This window comes from Schistosoma haematobium, chromosome ZW (genome assembly GCF_000699445.3).
Source record: "Schistosoma haematobium chromosome ZW, whole genome shotgun sequence".
NCBI lineage: Eukaryota > Metazoa > Platyhelminthes > Trematoda > Strigeidida > Schistosomatidae > Schistosoma > Schistosoma haematobium.
The window spans coordinates 37,187,511-37,202,030 of record NC_067195.1 but is presented as its reverse complement, the minus strand read 5'-3'; positions in this window follow the sequence as shown (position 1 = coordinate 37,202,030).

Below are 14,520 nucleotides of genomic sequence, written 5' to 3'. Positions count from 1 at the left end.
TGACATATGATCGAAACACATGCTGTTAAAATTCTGAGATACTTCTTGCTTTACCTTACCGTGACACACTCCAATCTAAATAGTTTAAACGGTTGTGGACTGAATGGAAGAAACTTTCGCCTAACAGGCTCCCTGTGTTCAGTGACAAGGAATCATTAGTTCTGTAGGGATAGTTATCATGGACTTATTTTGTAATTCTTCACATTTTCAATAGGGGAATTTTTAGTGGCAGGTTCTATGTTAAGCCCACATTGGCCATTCTAGCTTCTGGACAGACCGGTCGATCAAGTTAATAGTGAATTAAATTTGAACCCAGTACGCGGTGACGATGCCACAAGTATTCGGAGTTTGACAACGCTTTAACCAGTAACACCTTCCAATGTGAAGCGGACCCACCAAGTGAAATCAAAAGACAGAAGCGAGGAGGTTCGAAGATATATTTGATAGGCTATCAATATATCGAGAATCGTCTGATCTAATCTGGCTAGCGATTGCAGGGGTTGTTGAGCACGGCGTTCCCACTGATGATCTGGTATGGATGCATAACCGAGCGCCTTCAGCTAGGTGAGTCCATTAAAATTAATGTGGCCAGCATCTAATGTCGAAGACTTACAGAGCTATTTATTTTAGGGATTTATTTACCACTACAGCGGTTACTTAATCTGTGCGTGATAAAACACCAGCCATTACAAACGTTGTCGGTAGAGAGGCCTTTGTGTTTGTTACTTCTTAATTGATAAAAATCACATGGCAACTAATTCAACATACGCCTAGGGTGGACCCTAGAATATTATCTTCGAAACCCATTTATAGCCGGTATGGTGGTGGAAAAGTTTTTCGAACAGTGCTTTCTACCATCCGCAACAAAGTGGGAATACTTTGAAAAGTATGCGAAAACGGGACAAGAAATTGTTTCGTGGACTCATGTTTAAATGTTGCATGGGACTTTCGAAGTCATCATATCTCTACCACCTTAGAATGAGATGACTCAGAAGTAACTTCACTGTAACAGTTTTACGAAATTCTAGTATACCCTGTGAGGCCCCATGTTATTTGATTTTCAATAACAACCTTGGCGATACTCCCACGTGTGAAGCGCTAAACACCATGTTAATACGTAGCTTTACATTCCGAGCTGTAAGGGAAGTCTGGAACTATAGTTCCTTTTCGTTTAAACCAGTCCAACCAACTTCTCCATGGTTCTACTATTGGAAACTCGATATTCTATTGAGTTCGAATAGCACTGTCTGAGGCCTTTTAATGTTTTTGCTCGTTTCATATACGGAGTGATCACTTTGTTCTAGATACTAGAGTACTGTGGTTAAAAGATTAAGGTAAGATTCAATGACATTTCTGCCAATTAACGATTTGTAGAAGCCACTAGGATGCATCATTGTTGTGTATTTCACTACAGATATGATAGTGATTTTCTTGTCCTTTTACTGCACTCCAATAACTAGTTTAGTCCAGAGTTGATAAACATAGTGGGGCTTTTTCTTAATTCAGAATTCAAACACTAGCCAGGAGTCAGGTGCGTCTACAATGCAAAATCACAGTATAATTTCCATGCACTGTAGTACCTTAACCAGTCGTCTTTAGGCAAACAGGTATATCAGAGATGTTTTCAGAATCATATTGAAGAATTTATCTCTCAGATCTACACTTTTTTACTTCTTCATATATAGAAGTCAAAAGAAAGCTTTGATTTTCTTTCCGCAAAGTTTATTTCAGCAGGATTAGGTAGTACATGAAGAGGGTCGGCCGTCGACATGTAAATCCTTACTTTATCATTCAGTAGAGGGAAATAATATTATACTCGCACAAAATAGAAAAGTAAATAGATTCATAACTGTACACCAAAGTTTCGGTTGGCTCGAACAATACACAGAATCCTCCTGGAGACGATCTATCTTGAAATGTCGGCTTATTAAATTCAAAACATAATAATGTAGTAACTCCCCAAGACGATACAGTCTCATAGAGTGGTATTGCATGACGTTTAGCATTTAATAGCAATGTTGAATGCTAAAAACTGCCTACCTTGTACCCATAGTTGATCCACAGATATCATATACTTTCGTGGTATCATGTTATCATCCGTATCAATCTTCTAGAGACAAACTGTAGCTAGTGAGATGTTGCACCAATAGCGTTAGTTTGCATAAAAGCCAAGGCTAATAAGGGAATGAAGGGCGAAACAAACAAGAATATCTGAGGAAGTGCGGCATCTGGGGTACCGACACATTATGTTGGTAAGGTAAAATTAACCGTACTCCATGGGCCTGTTGGGTATTTACCTAGTTAATTGGCCGTCCTGGAGGAGAAAAAAAGGTTTTTGCATTTTGTGGTACATGGCCTCGCAATGTCCCTAAAAATTAATTATTTCGGTGCTGTTACAATAGTTTTCCTACAACTGCATCTCAGGCTAGCATTGATTCCCACTCGTCTATACACTAAAAGTGGACAAATGATTTGGTTTTATATGAAATAACTTGAGTGAAGCATATGTCATCATAAAAACTGCATCGTTGTCAAGGCTTTCAAAACTGCACAACAAGTAAGGATGCCATTATAAGGTTTATGTTTTTGATTTCCTTATTGCAATTTCGGCTGATTTTCACTATTTTGGTCCAGTTTTATGCCAGATATATATTAATAGTGAAGGTATTAGCTTTATTTAGGGTTGTAGTTGTTATATTTTTGCTTCAGGCAATAATAACTCCCACTGGATTGTTAGTATTACCTCCTCTCGCCAAATACAAATGCCACCAAATTATTACATCCCAGGAATAAATCAGACTCATGAGAGAAATGTACGGTCACGTGTAGTTTCCACCAGGGATCAAGCAAACATCTCAGAGTTACTACTTCTGGTATAGAGTTACCGATATTTTTGCAGAGACAGCCAGTACTGGAAATGAGAGCTATTATAAATCGATTCAGAAAACCCATTAAAATGCATAATTTTTAATTAAAATCATTAACTGCATTGACATTGACGCTTGGACGAAATGGAATGAAGTATGAAATGAGACTAATTATCAAACACAGGTCGCAGTTGTTTGAAATAATCCAAATCAAATCAATGTAACTGCTTTATCATTGAAATTTTTGAGATTTCACAGGCATAAACTAAACGTATGCATACCGGCTTTTCTATAATACAAGAAGTCGTGAAGTATAGGTTAGTCACGGAATCATCACAGGTTTATCACCCTCATTTAGCTCCAGTAAGTAGGTCTTTCGTGCCTTAAGGTAACCCTCGTGCTATTGATAGAAGAAACCAGAGAAGTAGTGAATATGTCTTTATTTCGATCTTCGCGCAGTCACAGTGGAGCGTGGGATTATCTGTTCAGACAAACAAAGGCTCTCAACATTCAAGATAATAGGGAATATAACGCTTATAAAAAATAAGGAAGTAAATGAATACTTGAACAATACTGTTTTGGCATAAGCTTGGTTGTTTGGGGTCAACTCTTAACCAACCAACCTGAGCTGTTACATTAGCTTCCCCCTAGAATCGACTTCCGTAGGAACGTCGGTTCGACTAACCTATCTATCGAAAACACCTTAGTTCTCTTTCTCATCCCAAGGGAAAATTATCAACTCGCTCACTATTTGACTTACAATCAGTGACGACTAACGCTGTCAACGATAGTCCATGGATGTCTCCTCATTTACTAGCTTGTCATCTTATTTTGTAGCATGTGATCTATTCTACAACTATCGCTGACGGTTTACTGCGTGCTTTCAAGAGAAAGAGTGTGAGAATGTGGAATAAGAATATCTGAGGAAGTGCCGCGAGCGGGCTACCCAACACCATGTTGGTGAGGTACGATTTTTCCATGCTCAGACCGGCTATCAGGTGTTTACTCACCTGCCTCTTTAGTCGCCCTCAAGTAAAAAGTAAAGAAGAATCTACTTCAAAGGTAATGGTGAAAACCAATCACACCTGAAGAACTGCTCCACTGCCTGCATGAAAATAATAAGATACAAAATGGAAATACAAAAATATAATTTATAATTGTTCGGTTCCATGTAAGTGATTGGCCTCCAGAAAGGATTGGTATTCTGGAAGAAAATAGACATAGTGTAGCCATCTTATGTACGAAAAGGTATGAACACAAAAAAAATGCTTTTTTATAATGCATATATGTAAAAGTGTAAACTTGCTAGAAGTTGGACTCATTGTCAAACCCGATCAAATGTATGACCTTGGGCCTATGACGACCGCCTTTTATAACCAGGTACGTAACCAAGGGTGCATAGTTGTACTCCACAAAACGGAAAAGAATATACGGTTAAGGAGGAGAAAAAATTGTGTAGATTATGAGGATTAAGTACAATTGTGTCAAATACTCTTTTCTGGTTTGATCTAAGTATGTATGATATATTGAAGCAATATTTCGTCAATTCATCCAAGTAACGAATTTGTCTGCACCTTAGAAATGTGTAAGTCCTATTACTCATTAGTATTATATATGATTAATCGGTAAAAGGAAAGATTGCAGTCATTCGCCCGTGGTTTGATGTGGTCTAATGGCTAGGCACACGGTCTAGCATCCAGGAGGGCAGAGGTTCGAGTGCGTGTGGGGCTAGCGTTTTCGTTCACCAAAACCCCTTCAATACGATGTTTGTTGGCCATATGTTGCTCAGATATGAGAGAAAGATAACAGGAGGACGGATTGATATGTCAAAGTGCCATATTAGAATAGTACAAGTTCTTTGTTTTTATTAATAATAATGCTATAGAAAAAAAAAAAACTACAAGTGTGGTAGATTTCCAGTTTACGTTATAATTAAACCAACGAGAAAAAAAAGGTATATATATATAAGTTATTGACATAACATGTTTTTTTTATAATGCTAGTGTTAAGTTCCAGGATTTTGTATGGACCACTAATAATAATTGGTTTAACGTTAGCATAGCTGTGATATTCATATAAGTTCAATGTTGTGATTACTTAACAGTTCCCTTATAAGTTGTGTTTAAAATTAGGTATGTGGAATCAATGCGGCTAACATAGTAACCTTACAGTATCGCACTGTACTATATCTTCACGGTTATTGATTCTTAAATGTCAGAAATTTAAAAAAAAAAAATTTGAATATTGCCAATAATGATGGGTTATATGATCACACTAAAAAGCATGCTGTAGGAAAACTGGTTAAGTCATTATGTAAGTTTCCTAAACATGAAAAAAAATGATGAGAACTTTAATAAGTATTTGACCATGGTTTAATCCAAAATGTTTTGTCTAGAAAACCACTTATTAATAGTAGTATTAAGCGTATCAAGCTACTAAACACATCTTCGACCGAAAACTTTTAGAATTAGTTCATATGGTATATATGTATAGCCAGTCTACGTGAAAAATGTATATAGATATATAAGAAGTACAGCCAACATAGTTAATTAACCAGAAAAAGAAATTATAAAACTCGCCTGGGTTGCTTTTTGAATTCGTTGTATTTGCCAGTGTTAGTTGTATGAGTTTGATTAAAATCCGCAGCCATCGTTTCGGAATACCTGGCTTATGTGTCCAGTATTTAAAAAAAAATTAACATAACACTTATATATCAAAGGCAAAAGGTCTGGGGAGTTGTAGGTGAGGCGGAATGAGGAGAAAAGTTATTTTTAAGTAGATGCAGGGTCTGATTAGCTACGTGGTTAGATTTTATCCTGCAGCCGAAACTGTCAACATCCTTGACTGACTGATCGGATGTGCCCAGCGAACCGTTTTAGTCATTTGTAAAGATTCATCATCTTTACATTTTGATTCCGTAATGGATTTGTCAGTTAAACGATCTAACAACACGTATGGTGGTTCATGATCTAGATAAGCCGGCTTTAGCCTATCAATACTTACTGTGTCGATGTTTCCATGTTTTTCTATCACGAAATATTTAGATTTTCTTGAGACGACTTTGAAAGGACCTTCAAATGGAGGGCTAAGTGGTGCTTTTATTTTGTCACATCTTATCCAGACGTGCGTGCAATTGCTTAGGTCTTTAGGTACATATACGGCACGCGATTGTTCGCGAGTATTAATTGGCTTAAGTTTGGACATATGGTCCCGTAGTTGATCTACGTAGTTTCCTAAATTAAGTTTTTGACTGTTAGTATTGGGGTTAATAAATTCACCTGGTAGTCTCAGAGTTGTTCCGAAAACCAGTTCCGCAGCTGAACACTGTGCGTCAGTTTTGACAGATGTTCGTATTCCCAACATAACTAACGGTAGGAATTCTGTCCACTGATTGGGGTTTGAGTGAGATATAAGGGCGGTTTTTAGCTGACGGTGAAAACGTTCTACCATCCCATTAGCCTGAGGATGATATGCAGTGCAGCGTATCCTATTGGAGCCTAGAAGTTTAGCCAAGTTATTAAATAGTTCGGATTCGAATTGCGCTCCTCTATCCGTCGTTATTGTTATGGGTGTACCAAAAATGGTTACCCAGTTCTGCATGAAAACTTTGGCTACTGTTTCCGCTGTGATGTCCGCTATCGGGATGGCTATAGGGAATCTGGTAAATCGATCTATGCATGTAAAAAGATAATTAAAACCGTTTGAACGAGGTAAAGGACCTACCAAGTCGATATGCACATGGGCAAAACGTGCATCTGGTTGCGAGAAAACACCTATGGGTGAATTTGTGTGACGATTAATCTTTGATTGTTGACATGCTGAACACTCTCTAACCCATTTGTGTACATCCTTCTGTAAATTCGGCCATATATATCTGGCATTGATTAGTTTTGTTGAAGCTTTCGCGCCAGGATGAGACAAAGAATGAAAGTTATTATATATCAACTTTCGCATATTTTTGGGAACGAAAGGTCGCGGCATTGCCTTGGTCGTGTCACAATAAATTAGAATACCATCGATAGGTGATGGGAATTGTTTTAAATTAAGACTTGAATTGTTTGTTTTAAGTAGGTTTTGCAATTCTAGGTCCTGCTCTTGTTCGTGTCTTAACGTCTCGAAGTTTACTGTAGACTGCTGTAGCACGTTCATTTCTAGTCTGGATAAAGCATCTGCCGCCTGATTGTCCTGACCTTTGACATGACGGATATCGCTTGTGAACTGTGATATATAGTCAAGGTGTCGGACTTCTCGAGGTGAGTATTTATCGGCTCTCGCTTTTAATGCATTCGTCAGTGGTTTATGATCCGTAAAGACTATAAATTCCCTACCTTCTAACATGTGTCGGAAGTGTTTAATGGTCAGGTAGATTGCAAGAAGTTCTCGCCCGAAGGTAGAATACCTTGTTTCGGCTGGAGCGAGTCTTTTCGAGAAGAAAGCAACTGGTTTCCAGGCGTTTTTAACCAGTTGGTTAAGGGTACCGCCTACTGCTTTATCTGAAGCATCCACCATCAAAGCAAGTGGGGAAAGAGAATTCGGATATATCAACGTAGTTGCTTGAGCCAGTTTATCTTTAAGCTGTTTAATAGCTTCGATGGCGTCAGAAGACAGTTTGAATTCTTTTGGTTTTCCTTTAAGTGAATCTGTCAAAGGTTGCATTAATTGTGCACAACCTGGTATGAATCTGCGATAAAAGTTAATTAGGCCTAGAAAACTTCTCAGTTGTGTTAGAGAACTAGGTACGGGGTATTGTTTGATAGTATCCACTTCTTTTTTTATAGGTTTAATCCCTTCTGGGCTTATTGTGTGACCGAGAAATTCTAGAGTTTGAACACCGAAAACACACTTACTTTGATGTATGTTTATTCCATGTTCATCCAGTCTTTTCAACACTGCTTGTACATGCTGTTCGTGTGATTGCAAATCGGGGCTGGCAATTAACAAGTCGTCTATATACCCCTGCGCAAATGGCATATCTCGAAGTAGGTTATCTATGAATCTTTGAAATGTCTGTGCCGCATTTCTCAGGCCGAATGGCATGCGTACAAACTCGAATAAGCCAAAGGGTGTAGTAATAGCTGTCTTGGGAATATCTTCATCAGCCACCGGGATATTGTGATATGCCCTGACTAAGTCAATTTTAGTGAATATGTTCATACCCTGTAAACCGTTGGTGAAATCTTGGATATGAGGTATTGGGTACCTATCTGGTACGGTTTGACGGTTTAGGGCTCTGTAATCCCCGCACGGTCGCCAGTCACCTTCATTCTTCTTTGGGACCATATGCAAAGGGGATGCCCATTGACTATCAGAGGGACGGATAATACCCAATTGTAGCATATAATCAAACTCGGCCCTAGCGATTTTGAGCTTATCTGGTGCTAGTCTCCTGGGTTTTGCAAACACCGGTGCACCTTCGGTTTTGATAGTGTGACTCACTTTTAGTTTGTCTTTAGAAGGCTGTGGGTTTGGTTTAGTTAAGTTTGGAAATTCCGCGAGTATATCTTGGAATTTCGCTGTTGTTACTGGGGGAGTTTGAATCAAGTTAAGAGAGCTGATGTGACTTCCTTTGCCTTTTGTGTAATACGAAGTTTCTTTTAGTGTTAGTCGCCGTTTCTTGGTGTCAACTAGAAATTCGTATCTCTCTAGAAAGTCCATCCCCAGTATTGCCAGATCTAAGTCGGCTACCGTGAAAACCCAAGGGAATTGCCTCCTGAACCCCAAATCTAGGGTTAATGTTTTCTGCCCAAATGTCGCGATTTTAGTTTTATTTGCAGCTTGAAGTGTAATTGATGATGTTTCTCGACTAATCTCAGTTTTATTTTGAGGGATGATGCTAAGAGCAGCGCCAGTATCCACCAAGAAATTCAAGCCAGAGTTTCTGTCTCTAACATAAAACAAGCGACTGTTTAGGCGCCCCTCCTCAGTCGTCGCGACCTGGGGAGGGGTTACTCGTTTCCCACTGTCTTAGAATTATGCTTAGGCCAGGCGCATGGTTGCATGCACTTGGTTGAGTTGACACCAAACTTCCAGTGGTACCAACAAAACTGCCCAGATTGTCTGGACATTTGTGACCTGTTTTGTGACTTGGATCGTGGTCGTTGTGGTGACCTGCTCCTGTTTCTATGACCCATTTGCATTCTGGTGACAGCCTCAGTGAGACTCTTAACACTCGCAATGAGTCCTTCTATGACGGGGTCTTTTGCTGATTCTACTTTTTGTGTGTGATTTATTGTGCCTGATCCAGTTGGAGGACCTCTTTCCATTATTCTGTCGGCTATACGCGCTAAATGAGATAATGAGGTTTCAGGATCCTGTGCATCCAAACAGTGTTGGACGTAGCATGGGAGAGCTTGTATCCATCCTTGTTTTAGGACTGCTTCACCCACTGTGTTATCACCCACTAAGACTTGGAGGTGACGTAAAAACTGTGACGGCGACCGATCACCTAGTGTTTCACCTTGAAAAAGTCTTTGGATTCTTTGACTATCTGATAATGATAAACGGTTCATTATCTCTCGTCTTAAGATGGTGTATGGTTGTGGTGATGGTGGATCTAAGATCAAGTCACGGACTGCTTTGGCAACTGAAGGAGGAAGGATAGAACACAAGTCTCTATAGCGAATCCCTTCAGATTTGATATTGTGTCTCGTGAAATAATGCTCTAGTTGAGCAAGCCACAACTCAGGATCACTACGATCAAATTCTGGAAGTCGGAATTTCGTAGTCATAACAGTGTCTATCTCCACTGGTGACAAATCCTCCAGATTATGGGTTTCTATTGAGTCTGACATGAGGTATGTGACAAATATAGCAATAAAATTAGCACAAAAAGTGGTTACTATAACACGAATAACTTAAGATAATACGGAATAAACTAGTTATATACTCAAATTAGTTTACGGATAATCAGGTCTACTTTTACGATTAAGTAAAAAAATGTTAATAACAGAAATGAGGTTAAATTTGTGTTCAAAAAGGGCTCACCAATTTCGTGCCTTAAGGTAACCCTCGTGCTATTGATAGAAGAAACCAGAGAAGTAGTGAATATGTCTTTATTTCGATCTTCGCGCAGTCACAGTGGAGCGTGGGATTATCTGTTCAGACAAACAAAGGCTCTCAACACTCAAGATAATAGGGAATATAACGCTTATAAAAAATAAGGAAGTAAATGAATACTTGAACAATACTGTTTTGGCATAAGCTTGGTTGTTTGGGGTCAACTCTTAACCAACCAACCTGAGCTGTTACAGGTCAACATTCCCAAGGTCAGTACAGAGCCGCTCATAGGTCGTTCGTATATTATAACCTTGTAGAATTATGGTCTACTGTGATATTAGCACTACTTTAATAATAGACTTAATCCTAAAATTGCAGATTTGTCATGACGTTACTGCCTAATCTATAAAATCTTACGTGCCAGTCACATCATTGTCTACACCAACTCATCGCATCGCAACAATCACCAAATATATGATGGAGAAAAAACTTAGGCTAGAGATAGAACAATATATTTGATATGAATAAAAGACTATGTTACAACACTTAAGAGTGACCACGCCTGCAAGGCCTAGCCATGCCGTTCGATCAACTCGAATTAATTCCATTTATTGTTCCCGCCTTCTCCATCGTTTGGTTTTTCTCAGCGTTAAATTTTGAACTTCTATTTTCCCAAGTGTCTCGTACTCAGAATTGAGGATTGTGTGGTTAATGTCCAATGCCACTACAGTCTCACCGAAAGTTTATACACATAGTGATGTAAACGATTACGAATACAAACAAATGTGTCAGAACCAAGCAGCCAGCACATATCCTTCATCTGTGTTTATTTTCATATTTATAGGTAATAAACAACTGAGTCCTACTAATTTTTCAAGTGAATGAAAATTATATCAAATTCATTGCATGAATATACTTGCAGAATTAAATATGAAGAAAAGGCTGTTAAGTTGCGAATAAAAAATCACTTAGAGCCGAAACTGGATGGAGACTCTGAGCACAGATAAAAATAGTGAGTCAGTGCTTTTTTCAGTCTCAGTACATGTCGCTGGTAACAGTGAGTCTACATTGATTTGCGGTCTATCCAGTGATCATTTATGCAATCATAGGCTCGTGAAAAATGGGTTCCCGGGCACTCGTACTTCTAGGCAAACCTGATTATAATGCACTATGTAAAAAGAGGATTACATTTCAGGTCACCTGGTTCTTACAAGATATTCCAGGCACTGGCGAACATCGGCATTTCTGAACTCCAGAAAATAATTTGTACACTTAACCTTTATCTTCTTGAAAAATGCTCTTAAGACATAGAATGATAACAGTGTTGTGTAAGCATGACTGTAACTAGACTGCACCGAGAGAATTTCAGACGCTGCCGTATCCGTAACGAAAGTGCACGAATCATAAGCACCACACATTCTATCTTTGAAGTATTCGAGTGGCCTTACGACGCTATTGCATCGTTCTTGCTCACAGAGCACTTTTTTCACTTTTCTGCAAGTCAGGTTTTTCTTCTCTAGATGTTGTCCGTGTTTATGTTCCTTTTATGACTGGACAATTTCAAAAAAGCGATTGCCGACGCTCTGTGGAAAATGGCATGCTCTGAGATGATTGCAAAGGATGGTACTATAAAGTTTGAACGAATCTAACGTACGTTCCTATTAAACGGTTTAGTAAAAATAGTTGCGCGTGGATATGCTAGCAGCACTGCTCGAACGCAAACAGATTACTTTCGAAGCCATTGCAATGATGAATGTAGTGTTAACAAGCGTAGTCGAGACACATCAAATGGTACTCACTCAGTCGATACATAGATTAATGTGAAGTTACCTCGAATAAGCTCAGAACTGATTGACTTACATGGGCCAACGGCGGAAGGACGGCCTATAAAGAGGTCTGTTAAAAATAAAAGCTTGAAACAGGAAGTTTTTTCTGTCCTCCGCCTTCTAGATAGTAACGAGCAGGTAACGTCTAAAAAACCGAATCGCAAGCCTAGGTCTGTTTCTACCAAGAAAAACAACAGTCTGATTACCCAAGTCATCGACAATCATTCATGATTCCACAATGCGTGTAACGCGACTAAGACTGCTACTCCAATTAAAGTTGATGTATGCGTAGAGACGGAGAATATGGAACTACCTAACGTCCCTCAAACAGTAGCAGAGAAATTTAAGACTAGTCATACTTATGGGTCAGGCGTTTTTTGCAAAGTCAGGGAAAGTGAAAACTCAGAACCCAGAACTCGTTTTGAGTGTGACATTGAGTTGACAATAGAGCCAACAAACCAGCTAACGCCTCAGGATGTCTCTGGAGCTATTTTGCTAAATATATATAGATTAGATAGCCAAATCAACTTGAAACAAAATCGAACCAGGCTGCTCGTATCGATATTTGAATCTTTTAATGAAAGGGACTTAATACTACAGAATGGACGTGAACTTAAGGGGTCAGGAGTTTTGTTCGTAAAGACGCCGCTCGCGGACTGCATAAAAAGGCGAGAAGCTGTAAAAGAATTAGATGCTGGAGAGAAGGATCTAAAAACTGAAAATTTTCAGGTGTTGAGGCTTTGACAGGGAATAATGCGTTGGCCGCTTTAGATGAAGCACAAAGCCATTCAAATAGGCTTCTAATTTGTCACACTAATGCCCTTAACTTGCTCAATAAACGGTCGGAGGCAGGTGTACAGATACACTCTACCAAGCTAGATGCAATCACTGTCACAGAAACTTGGTCGACATAGTCTTTAGACAGTAAGGACTTTGATTTTAAAGGTTTCATATTCCCAAGGGCTGACAGAATCCAGAAGCCTAAAGGAAGACTAGCTCTATTCATTAGGAATATTATCCCACCTACTGTTATTGATAATATATCCCATGAGAGTGAGACGTGTGAATTAGTTAGTTGCCGCTTAAAATGCAAGGGACGAGAGCTGCTGATTGGTTTGGCCTACCACAGTCAAAAGTCCAAGGTGAGTGGGGTCTTTCTAGACGGTCTCAACACTTGACCACCAAGTATGCTATGTTTGATCTTAGAGGACTTCGAAGCACCTACAGTAGACTGGAAAGGTCTGGGAATAGAATTGTCAGAAAATTATTCGAACAAAAACTAGATGATACAGTTATTGAATGTACCCTAGTGTAACACATGAACGAAGCAACTAAGTACTACCGGACTCCAAATCATTTTTTCATAGATCTCATATTGACCCATTATGAAGATGACGTCTCAAACCTTCATTACATGCCACATGTAGGTAAAGGTTGTTATGCAGTTCCAACCTTCGATTTCCACATATTTGCCCATAACGATCGTGTGCGAACCTAAGCCATACCTGACGTCCGGAAAACAAATATACAGGGTGTTATGCATTTAGCATTCTCAGTAGATTAGTCAATAGAATCGAAGCGCTCAATTGTAATGGCTTCAAATGTGTTCAGAAGTTTGTACATGAAAGGTATTACACCGCACATCTCTCGGACCACACCATAAGGTCCGAGAAACTCTCCACCGTGGTTCAATAAAGATGTTCGCACTGTTCTCCGTAAGAGAGGAAAATTGTGGAGGAAATTTAGGTTACTAAGTTCTGACGAGATAAAATCCCAATATCGGGAACTTCGAAATACTTTGCGTCGACCCTTTGCAACGTTTAGGAGATTGTATGAAGAAAAACTTCTTAAGGGATCCATAGAATACTCTAGAGGTCTATACTCGTCAATGAATCAAAGGGTTAAGAGGAAAGGTTATAGAGTAGTACTGCATCGTCAATGCAAGACGATTGTGGTAAGGCTCACGTATTCTCAATATTTTAGTAAAATATATGCTGTAAAGATCCCCTTTCCTTCAATTCATACAGCTCCACACACGTTCACAGGACATTTCGATCATTAATGAAATCGATTTCTTTGGTCTGTTAAGAGAGCTTGGTCCAGACAAATCCACGGGATCCGATGAAATGAATCCTACGTTGCTAAGTGAATTATCGAATTTCGTCGCGAATCCCTTGAGCATTGCCCTAATCTATCCTTAAACCAGGATCGATTACCAAAAGACTGGAGGAACGCTATTGTAAAACCCGTCTTCAAAACAGATACGAAACATAAACCTGAGGACTATCTACCGGTAAACCTAATCAGAGTGGTTTTCAAACTTCTAGGAAAGATTATTCCAGAGGAGCTGTTTAAATATCTCGACGGAAACCACAATCTTTCTGAAAAGGAGCATATCTTTAGAACAACTTATCCATGTCTCACTAACTTATTAGTAGCTCGTGGAAGTTGATGCGCTCTTAAAGACCAAAAGTTACCTACGGACGTAGCCTACATTCCCTTCAGTAAAACATTCGACAAAGATCCTCACAACTGGCTGTTATATAAGCTAAGTAATGTCGGGGTTGGAGGTAATTTATTAATGTGGATAAAAGACTTCGTTGTTGAACGCCTATACAGGGTACGGGTGAACTGTAAGTTGTCTAGCTGGGAAAATGTGCTTAGCGGAGTACTTCAGGGTACAGTTTTGTGGTCGATGTTGTTCCTCATGTATGTAAATGACCCTCCTATTTTCTTATCATCACCAGTTTTGCTATATAGTGACGATGTTGAGATATGGAGAGCAATAAAATGTAAAGGTGATAGTTAAGATTTTCAAAATGACCTGAAGA